At 41.7% G+C, this 17,837-nt stretch overlaps 1 long non-coding RNA gene across 3 annotated transcripts in view; it reads right to left on the minus strand.

The window, feature by feature from the left end:
* Window positions 1-17,837, minus strand: part of LOC131511807 (uncharacterized) — a 37,380-nt gene that overhangs the window by 15,943 nt on the left and 3,600 nt on the right. Inside the window, exon 2 of one of the 3 annotated variants that reach the window (XR_009261747.1) lies at window positions 11,703-12,040. The exons of the other annotated variants lie outside the window; for them this stretch is intronic. This is a non-coding gene — a long non-coding RNA (uncharacterized LOC131511807). The remainder of the gene's footprint in view (window positions 1-11,702; window positions 12,041-17,837) is intronic. 3 annotated transcript variants of the gene reach the window in all.

Below are 17,837 nucleotides of genomic sequence, written 5' to 3' on the forward strand. Positions count from 1 at the left end.
CTCTCCTCTGAAGAGGGCATATATTATAATGCAATACTTAGGAGGAGATGTATTAAATTGACATCTCACATCCATAGTAATTTTTTTACCATTTATTAAGCATTTACCATGTGCCAATTATCATGCTTTAAGCATACTTTTTTTTAAAATTTATTTATTTCGAGAAAGAGAGAACAAGTGGGGGAGGGACAGAGAGAGGATCACAAGCAGGTTCCATGCTGTCAGCAAGGAGCCCAATGCGGGGCTTGGGCCCATGAGCCGTGAGGTCATGACCTGAGCTGAAATCAAACGTCATAGCCAACAGGTGCCCCTAAACATTTCTTTTAAACAACAACCTCAGTAAGTATATTCTATTTTTATCCCCATTTTACATTGAGCAAACTAGGTGAGATAAGTGGACTGAGGACACTGTTGGGAACACACTCTGGATTTAAGCCCAGTTCTGTCTGACTCTAAAACCAGGGCTACTAAACTTAGTTCCATGCTGATGATCATGCCTCACTTAGAACTAACAAAGTGAAAAGCTATGGGCAGTGTCAGATTTGATATAAGGATTCTGCTAAGAGTGAGAATACATTGCCTTGCAAAAAGATGAGCTCCCGGATACTGGAGGTATTCAAGAAAAAGTTGAAAGAACACTTCCTAGTGGAGGCTTCACCATTTGGTAGGCTTCTTGTTCTAAGAAGAATGGTTGGTCAAATCTATTTCCCTAAGTGGATTTTTCACCAGAGAAACAGAGAACATATTTTTGGTAAGAAAGTTGACTGTTCTAGGGGCACCTGGGTGGTGGCTCAGTCAGTCAAGCGCCGACCTCGGCTCAGGTCGTGATCTTGCGGTTCATGAGTTCGAGCCCCACGTCGGGCTCTGTGCTGACAGCTCAGAGCCTGGAGCCTGCTTCGGATTCTGTGTCTCCCTCTCTCTCTGCCCTTCCCACACTCGCACTCTGTCTCTCAAAAATAAATAAACATTAAAAAAAAAAAAAAGAAAGAAAAAAAGTTGACTGTTCTACAAAACCAGACTAGAAATGATGGACAAAATGCAATGATTGGGCCATCATGAGGAAGGACTTCTTTTTAGTCCATGCAGTGAACAAGGCTTCGCTGAGAATGATGACCTTCTCTCCATGAGGTTGTTTATGGAAAAGCTGGTGACCACACATAGAGTTTCTTTTGCCTCTACCCTTGTCTAGGGGACTTTATTTTCTCTCACTTGTAGTTTTGCCCCATTTTCCTAACCGATCCGTCCTCCAATCTCTCCACAACCTAGCCTATCCTCACACTGATCTATCACCACCACCACCCAAGGCAGTCTTACTTTTCGCTCTCTTGCTTAAAGACTTGTTAGCTCACATTGGCAGGCTGAGTTCCCAGGGAAGCAGGACCAGACAGAGACCAGCAGGTCCGATGTTTACTCAGCAGAGCTCTTGACATGAACACCTGTGGCCAGGAGGAAAGGAGGCAGGACTGGGCACATGGAGAAGTCATCACAGCAGAGCTGCAACTAATCCCAAGGGGGACTTTCGATACTGGGACGGCCCTTCAGAGTTCTCCTGAAGTGGGGTAAGATGGGCAGCCTCTTTCTACTCCTATGTAGACCAGTCATCAGATGTAGGCTGCTCCAGGAAGCTGCGTGAGTTCAGGCAAGGCGGCTCCCTTCAGGAAAGAGTGCAAGAGAACTGAGACACAGGGCCATCTGCTAGCAGCACTCCATGAAGCTTAAGCCCACCGGTCCTGAAAGGGGATCTGGGCAACATAGCACAGTATATGCCAGTGGAACACACTCAACTCTTTGACCTGACCTGCCAGGCTCTTTGCAATCTAGCCCCCGCTACCTGCCCAGCCCCATCTTTCTCCATTCCCTATTGCTGAACACAGATCCATTCGGCTTCTCAGGGGATTCTTCAATGTGCTGCCACTTTCATGATTTGTACATACGACTCGCTCTTTCTAGGATGCCCTTACCTGCTGTATTAGCTTCCTATGGCTGCTATAACAAATTACCACAAACCATGTGCCTTAAAACAACACACATTTATTTCCTCACAGTCCTGGAGGTCCAAGTCCAAACTTCAGTTCACCCAAGTCGAAATGAAGGTGTCAGCAGAGCCATGCTCCCTGAAAGCTCTGGGGAAGAATCCAACTGTCTTTTCCAGCCTCTAGAACTACATTCTTCGCATTCCTTGGCTCCAAGTTCCTTCGTCTTCAAAGCCAGCAGCAAAGTAAGTATCTTGCTTCATTGTCACCTTCACTTCTGCTGCTGTTACACCTACCTTTGTCGCCCTCTTATAAGGGTATTTGTGATTGCATTTGGGGGTCCACCGGGATAATATTGGACAATCTCTCCCACCTCGAGATACTTAATCACACCTGCAGGTCTCTTCTGTCATATAAAGGTAATGTTCGCAGACTCCAGGAAAAAGGACCTGGTTATCTTTGGGGGCCATTATTCCGCCTACCACACCTGCCTCGACCCACCTCCCTCTGTTTCAAGTCCCAGATCAAGTGTCACCTCTTCTGTGAAACTTACACTGACATTCTCAGTTAGCTTGAATTGACATCACATTGTCATCCCTCAGCACTCAGCCTATATCTTTATTCAATCAGTTACGCTGTCATGCGTACTTCAGTCATGAAACGATGAATTCATTCATTCGTTGAGCACTTCCTATGTGCCAGGCGCCGTTATGAATTCTTGGGATTTGAACAGTGAACAAATGGGACAAAAGGCCCTGCCACTGTCTAGCTTCTATTCCAATGAAGGTGGACAGACAACTTAAAGTTAACATAAATAGTGTGTTAGGAAAAAACAAGTAGGCAAAAAAAAAAAAAAAAAGAAAGAAAAAAAAAAAGCAAGAGCATGAGCATGAGCGACAGCCAGGTATAGGAGAATAGGAATGTAGCGGAGGAAGATGGAAACAGTTGCAATTTAAAACAGGTGGCCAAGGAAGGCCTCAAGGAAATGGTGACATTTGAGTAAAGCCTCGAAGGAGATCTGGATGGATATCTGGCAGAAGAGCTTTCTCTAGGTAGAGGGAAGCACGAGCACCAAGGTTCTGAGGCTAGTGTATGGCTTACCTGTTTGGGGAGTAGAGAAGAGTTTCTAGAGCATTTTGTGCAGAGGGGTAATGTGATCTGTCTTTTAACAGGATCCCTTTCCTGGGGCTGCCACATATAGCCCTATGGGGTGTACATTTCACAGCACAGTCTAGTGGGTTCCGTTTACATTTTTAGTCCATGTACATAGACTGTATGTGTAACAAAGAAACTATAATGGCTACTGGCTGAGAGAAAATGAAGGAGATGCCAGGGTGGAGAAAGAAGACCAATGAAAAGGCCTTTATAATAATTCAGGCAATCTATCTACCGCTAGGCATCTCCAATGCCTAGAACAGTACCTGGAACATGGTAAGCAGACAAGAATAAAATGACTATCGCATTTTGTATCATAGTGTAAGCTAGATTTGAGGACTCACTGGTTACTTCTTGGATTCATACTCTTGAATGAAGGGGTAGACAAGATGATTTTTCAAATCTAAAATTCTGTCAACCCAACAGCCATCTGGGCTTCTCCATTAGGATGTTCCACTATCATCTCCAATTCTACACGTTTAACCTGTATTTCTTTCTTTCTCCCCTCCCCACCTGAAAGAAGTTCCTCCTGGCTTTCCTCATCTGTTGATGGAGGCATCATTTTCCCACCTAGATTTGAAATCTGTTATTTTAACCAACCGTATCCAGGTCCAAGTCCTGGGACACCTCTTCTTTCAATTTCACTGCCCATAACCCAATCCTGCCCTCACCACGTCTCCCCAGGAGCCAAGAGCCCACGGTGGCATCTCATTCTCTATCCGCCACCAAGTTTCTGCATTTGCGTCTTGCCATCCCTCCCCACCCCTCAGATGCTCTCCTGTCCTTTGCTGTACCTCCAGGACTTCCATCCAAGCTCAAGCCCTTTACGGTCCTTTGTCAGTCCCTATTGGCCCCATCCCTCTATGATCCCATTCTCCTCAAAATTTCTCTGCCCTTTGTGGCCTGGCATTTGGTAATATCTAGAGAGGAGGTGATGGGTAGGGGAAAGAATGCAAGCTTTGGAGGCAGTCAGGTGGGAATAAAATCCCAGCTCAGCCATCTCCTAGTGTGGGGTCTTGGGAATTCATTCACATTCTCTGGGCCATAGTTTGTTCATATTAAAACTTTTTTAAAAAATTAAAACTTTAAAAAGTCTACTTTGTAGACCTGTGTGAGCATCCAAAGATAATGTTTACAAAGCATCTTGTACACATTAGGCGCTTGGTAAATACTGATTCCTTCTTCCCTGCCTGCTGTCCCTTGCCCGCAGCTCCAGTGCTTGTGTTTGGCATTTTGATTCCTTTCCCTACCACCTTATTGAATTCAGTTAAATTCTTATTTATAAGTGTATGTTAATAACACATTTATTTTAGCCCGGGTTAGAACACCAGATTTTGGAAAACCCTTTCTCAGTAATTACCTACTTTAGATATGTATCAAAATCACCTTACAATTGTCACTGTCAATTTTTTCAACTTATTTGGATATTCTCAAAAGCGCTCTACAATAGAAGAGAATAGTGTAATGAACCTCTGTGTACCTGTTACCCAGCTCCAATAATTGTCAATTCTTAGCCAGTCTTGTTTCATCTATTACTCTAAATTTTTATTTCCGAAGCATTTTTCCCCAGAGTATTTTACAGCAAATCTCAGACATCATATTGTTCTACATATAAATAATTCAGTAGGTATCTCTACTATGTAAAGACTAGTCTCAGTTTGCTAGACCTGCCATAACAAAATACCATAGATTCAGTGACTTAAACAACAGAAATTTATTTTCTAACAGTTCTGGAATCTATAAGCCCAAGATCAAGGCATCAGCAGGTTTGGTTTCTCCTGAGGCCTCTCTTCTTGGCTTACAGATGGCCACCTTCTCTCTGTAACCCCACATGGCCTTTTCTCTGTGCCCATGCACTCATGGTATCTCTTCCTCTTCTTATAAGGACACCAGGCCTACTGCATTAGAGCTCCACCCTTATGATCTCATTTAATCTTAATTATTTCTTTAAAGGCCCTGTCTCCAAATATATCCCTTTGGGGGGTAGGGCTTCAACATTTAAATTTTGGGGGAACACAATTCAGTCCATAATAGGACTTCTCAAAAACATGATTGTAACATCATTATTATACCTAAAAAATAATAATAATTGCTTAATATTATCTAATATCCTGTCCTTGCTTAAACTTTCCTAGTTGCCCCAAAAACATTTTAATTTTTTTTTAAGTTTTTTTTTTTTTTTTTGAGAGAGAGAGTGAGACAGAGTATGAGTGCGGGAGGGGCAGAGAGAGAGGGAGACACAGAATCCAAAGCCGGCTCCAGGCCCTGAGCTATCAGCACAGAGCCCGACGTGGGGCTTGAACTCACGGACTGCAAGATCATGACCTGAGCCGAAGTCAGACACTTAACCAACTGAGCCACCCAGGTGAGCTGCCCCAAAAACATTTTTAAATTGTTTAAATTAAGATTCAAAAGGGAGCATATTGTTTTAGAAATACAGATTCCCAGGTCTTTACCCTGGAGTTGTGATTTAGCTTCCACCCACCTGCCTCTTCAGGAGGCAGCCTCTGTGGAGTCATGATAATTTTTGACTGTAATGTTACCCCAATGGAAGTTTGGCCATAAATGTTTTAATCAAAATTATGCCAACATTGATAGATTTCTATCAAGAAAGTAATTTCTACAATAAGTGTTTTGTTTGTTTGTTTTTGAAAGAGAGAGAGAATGACCAAGCAGGGGAGGGGCAGAGCGAGTTGGGGAAAGAGAATCTTAAGCAGGCTCCATGCCCAGCTTGGAGATCAATTTGGGACTTGATCTCACAACCGCAAGATCATGACCTGAGCCAAAATCAAGGGTCTGAGGCTTAGACAGAGCGCCCCAGGTGCCCCTAGAATAAGTGTTTTCTTTACTGAAGTATAGTTGGCATACAGTATCATATTCGTTTCACATGTACGACATAGTGATTGACAATTAGATACATTATGCAGTGCCCACCATAGTAAGTGTGGTTATCATCGGTCACCATACAATGTTATTACAATATTATTGACTATATTCCCTGTGCTGTACTTTTCATTCTTGTGACTTATTTATTTTATAAATGTGTGCCTCTTAATCTCCTTAATCTCCTCAACCTACTCTCCAACCTCTTCCTTTGCTGGCAACTACCAGTTTGGTCTCTCTATTTATGATTCTGTTTCTCATTTTTTGTTTGTTCATTTGTTTTGTTTTTTAAATTCCACATATAAGTGTAACCATATGGTATTTGTCTTTCTCTGTCTCACTTATTTCACTCAGCATAATATCCTCTAGGTTCATCCAGGTTGTCACAAAGGGCAAGATTTCTTTTCTTTTTTTATGTCTGAGTAATATTCCATTGTATATATGTATACATGACATCTTTATTCATTCATAGGGCTTGTTTCCCTATCTTGGCTATTGTAAATAATGCTGCAATAAACATAGGGGTGCATGTGTCTTTCTGAATTAGTTTTTTTGTTTTCTTCAGGTGAATATTGAGAAGTAAAATTACAGGATCATATGGTATTTCTATTTTTAATTTTTTGAGGGACCTCACATTGTTTTCCATAGTGGCTGCACCAATTCATGTTCCCACCAACTGTGCATGAAGATTCCCAGAACAAATGTCATTAAGTACTAAAATTCATTGATTCCCTAAGCACAATTCGTTTCCAGTTTTACCACTTTTATTATAGTTTATGGGAATTATTTTCATCAGCATTAATTCTTTTTCTGTTTAAATGTTACAATGAAATCTGATTCAGGTTTTCATCCATGTCAAATTTTCCCAATTATAACATCTGCCTTTCATTTTGTGGCCATTATTTCTACTAAATCCAATTTTTCCCCAGTCAGATTTGGTTGTCTACATTTTGGTCAAGGTTGGATTCTTCAGGCCATTTTTTTCCGGGTATGTAGTTTTAGCTGTTGTTACTCTTATTTTGTGGTGGTTATTTCCATCAGGAATATTCATTATTACTTGGTAATAGGCTGAGAGCTTAGATTTATTTCTTTACTTATCCATGAAAAAATGCTATGTATCTAAGACATAGCAAGGGAGATAAAGTGTAGGAGTCAGAAAATGACAAAAAGAGACACACACAGGGGAGACAGATTGAGACAGAAGCTGCAGCTATCTTGAGATACTGTTTGCTAAGCTCTCTGAGGGGTCTGAATGTCCTGAGGGTCAAAATGGCGAGATTAAAACAATATGGAGACCGCAGTATGGTTGTTGAGCATGGGCTAGGCAAATAATTTCAGGACTTTAAATCCCAGGAAGTTAAACACACAGTGTTACTCACCCCGCCTCCTCCCCCTTTTATGGCTCTTTTTATTTCCTTCTTATCCTTGCCTTGGGACTGAATTTTAGCCCTCTGCTCTTCTTGAACTTCAGACTGACCACAGCCTGCCCCAAACCTCTGTTCCTTCCCTTCTATTGTTCATAAAGCACCTTTATCAGTGGTGACCTCCCACATGGTTTTATCAATGTCTAGCACAGTGCCCTACATGCAGTGAGTGTCCAATAATTACTTGTTACTGGTTTATCTTAAAGTATCACCCTTCTGATTTAAACTCCCATAGGCTAGGCCACTGTTAACAAAATCCAAACACATCTAACTCGACCTACCACTTCCTGGGGCTTAAGTGGGTGGATGGAGCCAGATTCGGCAATTCTGAACTGTTGGGGGGCCTCTCAATCTGTCTGCAGAATTGAAGCTTGAAAAGTTTTATTTTTTGCCGACGTTCCCTAGCAAATGCCTGCTGCACACCCACACACTTAGCCAGCAAGAAGAGAAGAGCTGTTGCAAGAATTGTTCCCTCTGGGACCAATCACCACAGGAGCAGCCCTCCCTGAAGATTCGTCCAGCGGGGGGCCTCCAGTCCCTCTAGTCCAGCCCCCCAGCTGCCATCCGCAGAAGCTCAGAAGGAGGAGGTGTTGAGGGGAGGTGCAGAGAAGGGCTACAAATGGCAGCTCCTGGAGGGAGAGTGAGGCCCTGGCGGAGTGACCTTGTGGAGGCCAGGAGGAGGGACACAGAAACCAAGCCAACAGAGAGACAAGTAGATAAGGAGGAGACTACAGGGCTAGGTTTTTGCAGATGTCTTAAATGGCTTGGAATGGCAGCACCCATAACGTAAACTGTGTGATTACAGCGTTAAAACCTGAGGATTAGCAAAAGAAAACAGAAGTAACAAGAGAGATCTGGCATTTAAGGGAATAGGAGAAACAAGACTGAGACGGGCTAGACTTGATGTTTCTCAGACTCGGCTGCAGGTTGAGATCGCCTAGGGAGATTTAAAAAGACTGAGGCGTGGGTCCCACCCCAAGAGACTTAGTTAATTGGTTTGGGGTGGGTTCTGGGCATCCAGATTTTGTAAACGCTCCCCAAGGGGTTCTAAAGTACAGCCAGCTGAGATCAACTGAGCTACACTGAAGACCGAAAAGGAAATACAATCTGCTGTGTCTTCTGTGGCCCCGCAATGCAAGAGAGAAGGACCTTGGGGCCGGACCCCCTTTGGTGTCTGTGGCCAGCTGTGTGTCTCAGTGGAGACAGCTGAGCATGTGCATCTCCAAGTCTTGGTTCTGGTTTGGGCTTGACCACCACCGTGGCTGGTGTGACCTTGGACAATGGGAGTCCTGGTCAGAGAAGACCTGAGCTCACCCTGTGCTGGGCTGGTCACTTCTCCCTGCCTGCACTTCCCTCACATAATCTCCAGCTCTGAAACATTTCAAGTCTCTACTTTCATTAAAATAGCCCAGTCACTTCTAGTTCAACAGATTTTTTTTTCATGAATTATTCAAACTTGGGAGTTGAATGTTGAAAATAACATGTTCGAGTTGTCCTCATTAGGAAGCTTTTAGCTGCGGATCTCCTGTCTTCCACTATATTTACAAAGCCCGGTATCCGCAGTTTTGGGGATGAACGCAGTCAATCACTTACAAAGTCTCTAGAGAATTCCACATGGAAATAAAGTAAGTAATAAAGCCCACACAATAAACAGAAATGGTGCAACAAAGGGAGCAATAAGGAGCAGCCGTGGGCACCCACAGCCTTCAGTAAGCCTCTCGGCCTCGCTGGGCTTCTGTTTCACTTATGTTCATGAAAGTCTATTTCATGCCTACCTTGTAGAAGGGGAATTAAACAGATGACAGTTGCCCTTGAAGGATCCCTAATCTGGGGGAATGTGGCAGACTCATAAATAGCCAATGATAAGGGAATATGAATGAGAGGCAGAATGTGGTACAGGCTTTTAACATCTGACTTTCTCCTTGACTTTTAACCATGAAGCAGTAAATCAGAGGAAGCAGAAGGTGGGACTGAGCGATGACACCCCTCAGAGGGGCCCAGAGCCTCTGCCTGTGGGACACCATAAAATCATCACAGACGTTGCCACGTTCCAGACAACACAGGGCTTCATTGCAATTGCGTCTTTAGATGGGATTGCTAAAGCGTGGAAATGAAAATCTAGTGGTCTGTATAATTTGTAATAAACTTATAAATATATTGTAACTCTAGAAGAAAGGTATTTCTAGAGAACAGAAGTGAGATAAAATTCATTTGCTTGGTTTTCAAGATCATTCTCCTTAAAGGGGCGCATGGCTCAGTCGGTTAAGTGTCCGACTTCGGCTCAGGTCACGATCACACACAGTCTGTGAGTTCGAGCCCCGTGTCGGGCTCTGTGCTGACAGTTCAGAGCCTGGAGCCTGCTTCTGACTCTATGTCTCCCTCTCTCTCCTCTCCTCCCCTACTCGCGCTCTCTGGCTCTCAAAAATGAATAAATGTTAAAAAAAATTTTTTTTAAAAAGATCATTCTCCTTATTATTACTTCATGATTAAATAAATCCCACCCAGGACGGTGGAGAAAGTTATATCTGGTGACTGTGTTCATGCATATCTCTGCAAGAATCAGCAGACAGTAGTATCTGGAATTTTCACAGTATATGTCAAGGAGGTGAGGAAATTAAAATGCTAAGACATTTATGATATCATTTTACTTTGCATTGGAAAAGATGGTTGTAAGCTGTCATAATGTAAACCAGTAATTCCTGACCTCTAGTGTGCATGGGAATCACATGTAAGCTCGGTTAAAACACTGCTGGTCCCACCCCCAGGATTTTTGATTCAGTAAGCCTGGGCCCGAGCTGGAGTATTCGCATTTCTAACAATTTCCCAGCTGCTGCTGCTCCTGCTGCTCCTGCTGCTGCTGCTGCTGATTAGGGACCACACTTTAGAAACTGCTAATAAGGGTATATAATTTCACTATACAAAACGCTGTGCAAAGTAGGAAAAAAAAATGCATTTGAGGACTCTCAGTGCTGTGCTTCTGCTGTACTGTGTGATCTCTCTTGTCTATTCATGTTCTGACTTAGCTCTCATAACCTATAACACTGATCTGTGGTTGATCAGCAGTAGAGAAACGTGTCTCTTCTTGGCCACCATCATCTTAAAGTATTATTGGCATATAAGTGCTATTGTAAAATCTGAAATTTGGCTCGTCGGTGCAGATTATTTTTCCGCCAGTATCTTCACGAGTGAATGAGATGATTTTTAAGAACTTGCCCTGGGTTAGAATCCCATGATTTTATGAAGCAATGATTTTTAAGAAGCACTGTCCATTTGTTTTGGGAGGAGGAGCAAAATCTGTTATATACATCCATTCAGCTACTTATGTGCTAGGCCTCATTTAATTCCCTTGTGGCCCTTTGAGCTGCTGGCCATCTTAGAGATAGAGACATAGAAGTTCACAGAGCTTAGGTAACTTGTCTGCATCCCTCAGCTAATGAGTGATGGAGCAGATTTTGAACTCTGGGCAGTCCTTGCTCTGTCCAGCACACTGTGGGCTTTTCTGCTGTGGAGGCAAAGTGAGAATGATGTCGGGGAAATGCTCCTTCCCACAGACTTCTGCTCCCAAACACCACTGCCACTAGGGTTTTGTGCCCAAGAGGGAAGCTTTGGTGCCAGGGCCCCTTGTTTAGAGATCTGGAATCCCACACACATGGAGAGTGAATGTGGGGCCAGAAGGGAGGGCGGAGGGCTAGGCCAAGCTCAGATAGCACAACTGTCAACCCAGCAAAAAATACAGAGAAAGGCGAAAACATTTCAAAAATACAACCACAGCCATTTTCTTCTTGTTAGAGCCAGTAGCTTTTGACCCTCGATTTGAATGGGCTTTTATTTTCCGTAAAAAAAAAAAAAAAAAAAAAAAAAAAAAAAAAGAAAAGGAAAAAAAAAGCTATTCTATTTGCAGCTCCCCTAATGACAGTGTTCACAGGGATGATGGGAGGAAATCTCTCCGTGACACAGGCGGGTCTTGCCAATCTTAACATCAAGTGATTCAAAATCACAGGCTGGAATGAAACTCAGGGAGGAAAACAGACCTACCCAAATCTGACCATTAGCGAGAAGGAAGTAAGAGCTATCAACCAACACTTACCAAGGGTACCTTAGGGGCCATCTAGTCTTACATAAGCAGCTTTTCAAATTATTTGTAATCAGAAAGCCCAGCTCAGCCAGTCCCATAGGCTGCTAGAAACCCAACCAGCAGACTTCGTAGAGAACGGAAGCCAGGAGCATTAGCAGCAGACGCTGAAGAGGTATTTAAATGATAGCCTACCCTAGGAAGGAGCCCACGCGGGGAACACGGACAGATTCCAGGCTGCAAAGCCACGTTCTTCCGGGAGGGGAGTGGCGGTGGTCCAGCTCAGTGTTTCTCAGACTTGAATGTGCTTGCAAATCACCCTGAGATTCCATCAAATGCAGATTCTGATTCCGTAGGTCTGGAGTAGGCCCAAGAGTCTGCATTTCTACCCAGCTCCCAGGTGATGCCGATGCTGCCTGTCCACAGACCACATTCCAATAGCAAGAATCTGGACAACTTTCCATGTGAGTCTTGAGTTCTTATGGGAGTCAATTTTCAGATCCTCAAAGCCTGTTTTTCCTCTTTTCTCAAATCTACCTAAGAAAAAATGAGGTCAAAGTTGTACGTTCCTCTTGTGAAATGGACATCTTTCCACCTTACAGAGCAAAGGCCCTCCTCCTTCCATCTCACATCTTAGGGAATACATTGCCTCGGGTACAAAACCCACCAGGTTCCCTGGTAAAGCAACAATGTGAAACATCGATGTTATGACTGAGAAACTGACTCACTCTAATAAATGGTTACAAACATTTTCACAAGTCAAAGAGTATTGATTCATTGCTTGCAACAAAGCTGAAGGAGATGTCAATTATCCACTGAGTGTTCTTTTAAAATAATCTTGAGGGGCACCTGGGTGACTCCATGGATTAAGTGTCCGACTCTTCCTTTTAGCTCAGGTCATGATCTCAAGGTTTGTGAGTTTGAGCCCCTGATCAGGCTCTGCACTGACAGCCCGCAGGGAGTCTGCTTAGGATTCTCTCTCTCTCTCTCTCTCTCTCTCTCTCTCTCTCTCTCTCCCTCCCCCACTTGTGCGCAGGCGCACACACACACACACGCACACACACCCGCTCTCTCTCTCTCTCAAGATAAATACATTAATACAAAAATAAATTTTGAGGAAAAAACAACCACTAAGTGATTTTGAACGTTTAACTCAAAAAAATTCAAAGAATTAAAATGACATTTCTATAATAAAACTTCCAATCCCACTGCTTAAATATGAACAAAATATCTCAGCATTTACATCTTTTAAAAAACAAAAAAAAATTGGGGTGCCTGGGTGGCTCAGTCAGTTGACTGTCCGACTTTTGCTCAGGTCATGATCTCACAGCTCGTGAGTTCGAGCCGCACAACAGGCTCTGGGCTGACAGCTCAGAGCCTACGGCCTGTTTTGGATTCTGTCTCCTCCTCTCTCTCTGCCCTTCCCCCACTCGCTCTCCATCTGTCTCTCTCTCTCTCTAATATAAATAAAATTTTTTTTAAATTAAAAAAATAAAAATAAAAAATGAAACAATAGAATGAGTACTGATGCTGAAACCTATTCCGTTTTGGCAATTTTATTAATAGTCAACATGGAAATATCAATTTGTTTTAAAAAGCAGAGCAATGTAAATAAAGAAAATATCTCTTATGAAAAGATCTGTTTCCAATAAACATTTTGTTTAAAAATAATAATTACCCAAACACATTTATGTTGTTTTCATAATTTGTATACCAGTGATGACTGTATGACTCAACCCAGAAGAAATGTGTTAACACTTAGAGACTTATAGGCTCTGAGTTTATATATATTATTTTGTTATAGAAAAAGATGACACAAATTATGTTTCATAAGGATAAAGTTTTATGAGGTAAAGGAAGGGAAATAGGAATCAAAGAGAAGAAAGAATGATGCAACGTTTAAGAACCTGTTCTTCTATTTCTAAAATGATGCTGATGTCAAATCACCATGGTATATAGGTTCCATTGGAAGCATTTTTAAAAATCATATAAAAGTCTTGTTTTAAATGTCAATACTTCATGAAGAGTTTGCCCTTGTGTATTTTTATCACATGATTATATACCAAATTACCATAGAATATAGATTCCATTGGAAACAGTTTTTGAACTGTGCAAAAGGTTTGTTTTAAAATATGAGCATTTAGGGGTGCCTGGGTAGCTTAGCTGGTCGAGCATCCAACTGTTGATTTTGGCTCAGGACATGATCTCACAGTTCATGGGACCAAGTCCCACGTCAGGCTCCAAGCTGACAGTGGGGAACCTACTTGGGGTTCTCTTTCTCCCTCTCTCTCCACCACTCATGCTCAATCTCTCTTTCAAAATAACTAAATAAACTTAAAAATAATAAAAAATAATAAAATGTTGGTATTCATAATAAGCAGACACTTGCACTCTTTACAACTACTTAAACTCATAACAAAATGTAAATGAAAATTATGAACTATACATAGCTTTTCATATTTTCTCTAACAAGTTCATAGCAAAACAAACAAAAAGTTTGAAGACCACATGTCTGAAAGCTTTTCCTCTGATCTTCAAGGCGCATCAGGACATACCAAGACACAGAGTCATCTTGTCTGCTATGAAGCCCTCTCAGGCAAGCAGAGCAACCCCCTTGTGACCTCGTGCCTCCAAGTCTGCCCAAGACCTGATTCCAACCTCACACTGTCATCCCGCAGTGAGATTACCTCTAACTCCTGTTCACATCCTCTCCAGCAGCTCCTTAGCCCAGGCATGAAGGAGCAACTCAATGCTGGAGGACAGATGAAGGATGGATGGATGCATGCATACATGGACAGATTGCAGCCTACGTAGTCAGGCATTCTAGATTATTCAGGACAAAAGCATTGATGTTTAAGGTTAAAAACAGTTCTCTGAGACCCTGATTCCAAGGGGCTTTCTGTATAATAGCATTCCACCAGATTATCACCACCTCCTGCTCATATCATAGAGTAAAGGGTGCACCTGACTGGGAGGAATTAATGTCATGGCAGAACAGTCTCCTCAGCTTTTAGGAGGATTATCTTTGGTATCTTGGTTTTACTGGTTAGTTTTTTATTTTAATTTTAAAATAACTGTATTCAAATTATGGGTTATTTATATGGTTTTGTTTGTTTGTTTTCTTTTTTTTGGAAGTGGGGAGGTGGGAGGAATAGGGAAGGTTGATAGAGAAGATAAAAGAGAATACAGACTGGTATCTCCAAACGATATCATCACTTCCTTGAGTTATTTAATACATAGCCATCCATTCCAGTCATCTTCTCATTTCTGATCTCCATTTTTCTTCCTTATTTAATACTTACAAAAATGTATAAAATATTAGTAATAATAGTATGAACTGGGGCACCTGGGTGGCTCAGTCAGTTAAGTGTCTGGCTCTTAACTTTGGCTCAGGTCATGACCTCACAGTTCATGAGTTTGAGCCCCATGTCGGGCTCTACACTGACAATGCAGAGCCTACTTGGGATTCTCTCTCTCTCTCTGCCCCTCCCTCACTTGTGTGCTCTGTCTTTCTCTCTCTCAAAATAAATAAATATACTTAAAAATTTTTTTTAAATATGAACTTTCATGGATCGACCACTCTGTTCAAGAAAGAGAACATTATCAGTCCCAAGTCCCCTCTGTGCCCTACCTCCGTGTCTTTCTCCTGACTTCCCTTTTCCCAAAAGTAAGCACTGCTCTAAGCTGTGTGTATATCATCCCATCACTTTTTTAAAAATAGATTTTCACACGTCTTAACACTATATGGTTCAGTTTTGCCTGTTTTTGCACTTTGTATGTTATCATAGTCCATATATTCTTCTACAACGTGATGTTTTTCACTTGACATTTTGTTTGAAAAAAGCATCCATCTTGTGTACGTAGCTAAAGTTCATTAATTTTCATTGTAGCAAGGTATTCATTGCACAAGTATGGCAAAGATGACCATTTTCCTATTGATAGCCATTTAAATAGTATTTTATTGTTTTCACTACAATAGAAGTGCTGCTGTGGACATATTTGAACCTACCTCAGTTGCACACGTGTATGAGTTAGTAGGAGGAGGGATCCACACATTCCTGGGAATTTCTGGGTTACAGAACACTTTATGTGTATGTTCAACTTTACTAGATAATGCCAAATTATTTCTTTTTTTAATTTTTTTTCATGTTTGTGAGAGAGAGAGCAGAGCATGGGTGGGGGAGGGGCAGAGAGAGAGGGAGACACAGAATCCAAAGCAGGCTCCAGGTTCTGAGCTGTCAGCACAGAGCCCAACGTGGGGTTTCAACCCACGAACCGCAAGATCATGACCTGAGCCAAAGTCAGACGTTCAACCAGCTGAGCCACCCAGCCGCCCCAATAATGCCAGATTATTTCTAAAAGTGGTTGGAATAATTTATACTCCCACCAGCAGTGTATAAGACTTCATGTTAACCCATGGCTTCACCAACATGTTTTTAAAATGTTTTATCAGTTTGGAGGCTATAAAATGTTACCTCATTCTTTAATTTGTATTTCCTTAATTATAAATGATTGAACATGTTTCCCTGTTTATTGGACATTCATGGTTTCTTTTCTATTAAATACCTTTCTGTGCCTCTTGCCTATTTTTTTAATAGAGTTTTTGCTTTTTCATTGATTTTTAAAATATGTGTGTATTAAACGTGTTATAAAACATATGTCTTATATATATATTACACAACGTACTTTTTTTTCTGGATGGAATTCCTTGTCAGTTATGTTTTGTGAATTTCTTTTCCCAGATTATATCTTGTATTTCACATTGTTCTGCCCTCTTTTGATAATCACAAGTTCTTAATTTTCACAGGGCCAAGTTTGACAACACTTTCCTTGCCTATTTTTCTTTGTTTAGAAAACTGTTTCCTGTATGGAGATCAAACAGGTATTCTCCTACATTTTCTTCTAAAAGTTTTGAAATTTTCCTTTTCACACGCAACTCTTTGGTTTACCTCAAATTCACTATTGTGTTCTGTGTGAGGGAGGAACCAAACCCAAAACAATTTTCCCGTAAGTATATTGCATGTTCCATACGTTTCTCCCCAATCTGTAGTGCCAGCTCCATTACTGGTATAAAACATTCCTAACCATGCATGGGGCAAGTTCTGGGATCTGCTCTGTTCCGTTGGTTTCAATTTAAAAAATCTCTCTTTAGCTTCTTTCCAATTGTGCTTCAATCAGTGTGGGGAAGTCATACCATTATCCTCATTTGGCTGAGGATTTGGGGGGCTATCTGGTAACTGCATCTACCTCACAGCATTGGCGTGAAGATCTCACACAGGATATGACACACACATTGTTTAATAAAATGCCTGGCCCAGAGTAAACCCCTCAGTAAACCGTACTTATCATTACCATGATACCTTATAGTGTTCATAATTTACTTTCTTTAGTGTCAACAGTGGCTACATTCCTTAAAAAATAAATGTATTTTATTTTTATAATTTATTATAAAATTATCTGAGGATATTCAGGGAGGGGGCAGGCCATGTAGCATATACTGCCTGTTTTATGCCAACAAAATTAATTAAAAGAAAAGAGGAATTAAGTCATGAAAAAAATATGTGTGTGTATCAGGAGGAAGGATATTAAAAGGAGAGGTGGGCTCTTTGGCCAATGATCAGCCCAGGCCAGATCTGAGAGTGTTTGAAAATTTCATCAAGATTTAAATTTAAGGCATCTTATGGATTGTGGTGATATTAAAATATGTCCACAAATTCTTTTTTTAAATTTTTTTCATTTTATTTATTTGAGAGAGAGAGAGAGAGAGAGAGAGAGAGAGAGAATCTCAAGCAGGCTTCACGCTCAGCACGGAGCCCAGTGTAGGGCTTGATCCCACAACCCTGGGATCATGACCTGAACCAAAATCAAGAGTCAGACGCTCAACCGACTGAGCCACCCAGGTGCCCCTGTCCACAAATTCTTTAACATTCCTCTTCTCAAAAAGTGGAGCCTAAATCCCTTCCCTCAAGTGTGGGCTAGACTTAATGGCTTACTCCTACTAACTAATAGATTGTGCTGGAAGTGATATTTATGTGACTTCCAAGATCAGGATCCAAGGTGTATGGCTTCATTTTTGCCCTCTTTTGAATTATTCATAGTGGAGGAAACCAAGTGATATGCTGTGTGGACACTCAGGTAGTCCTAGGGAGAGGTCCATGTGGTGAGGAACTGAGGGAACCATCTTGGCAACAGATCATCCAGCCCCAGTCAAGCCTTGAGATGACTACAGTCCCAGCAAAATCTTGACTGCGACTCATGACAGACCTTGAGTCAGAACCACTTAGCAAAGCTGCTTCCTAATTTCTCAGCCCCAGAAACTATTGAGATAAT

Source organism: Neofelis nebulosa, chromosome 5 (assembly GCF_028018385.1).
Source record: "Neofelis nebulosa isolate mNeoNeb1 chromosome 5, mNeoNeb1.pri, whole genome shotgun sequence".
In the NCBI taxonomy this organism is placed as follows: domain Eukaryota; kingdom Metazoa; phylum Chordata; class Mammalia; order Carnivora; family Felidae; genus Neofelis; species Neofelis nebulosa.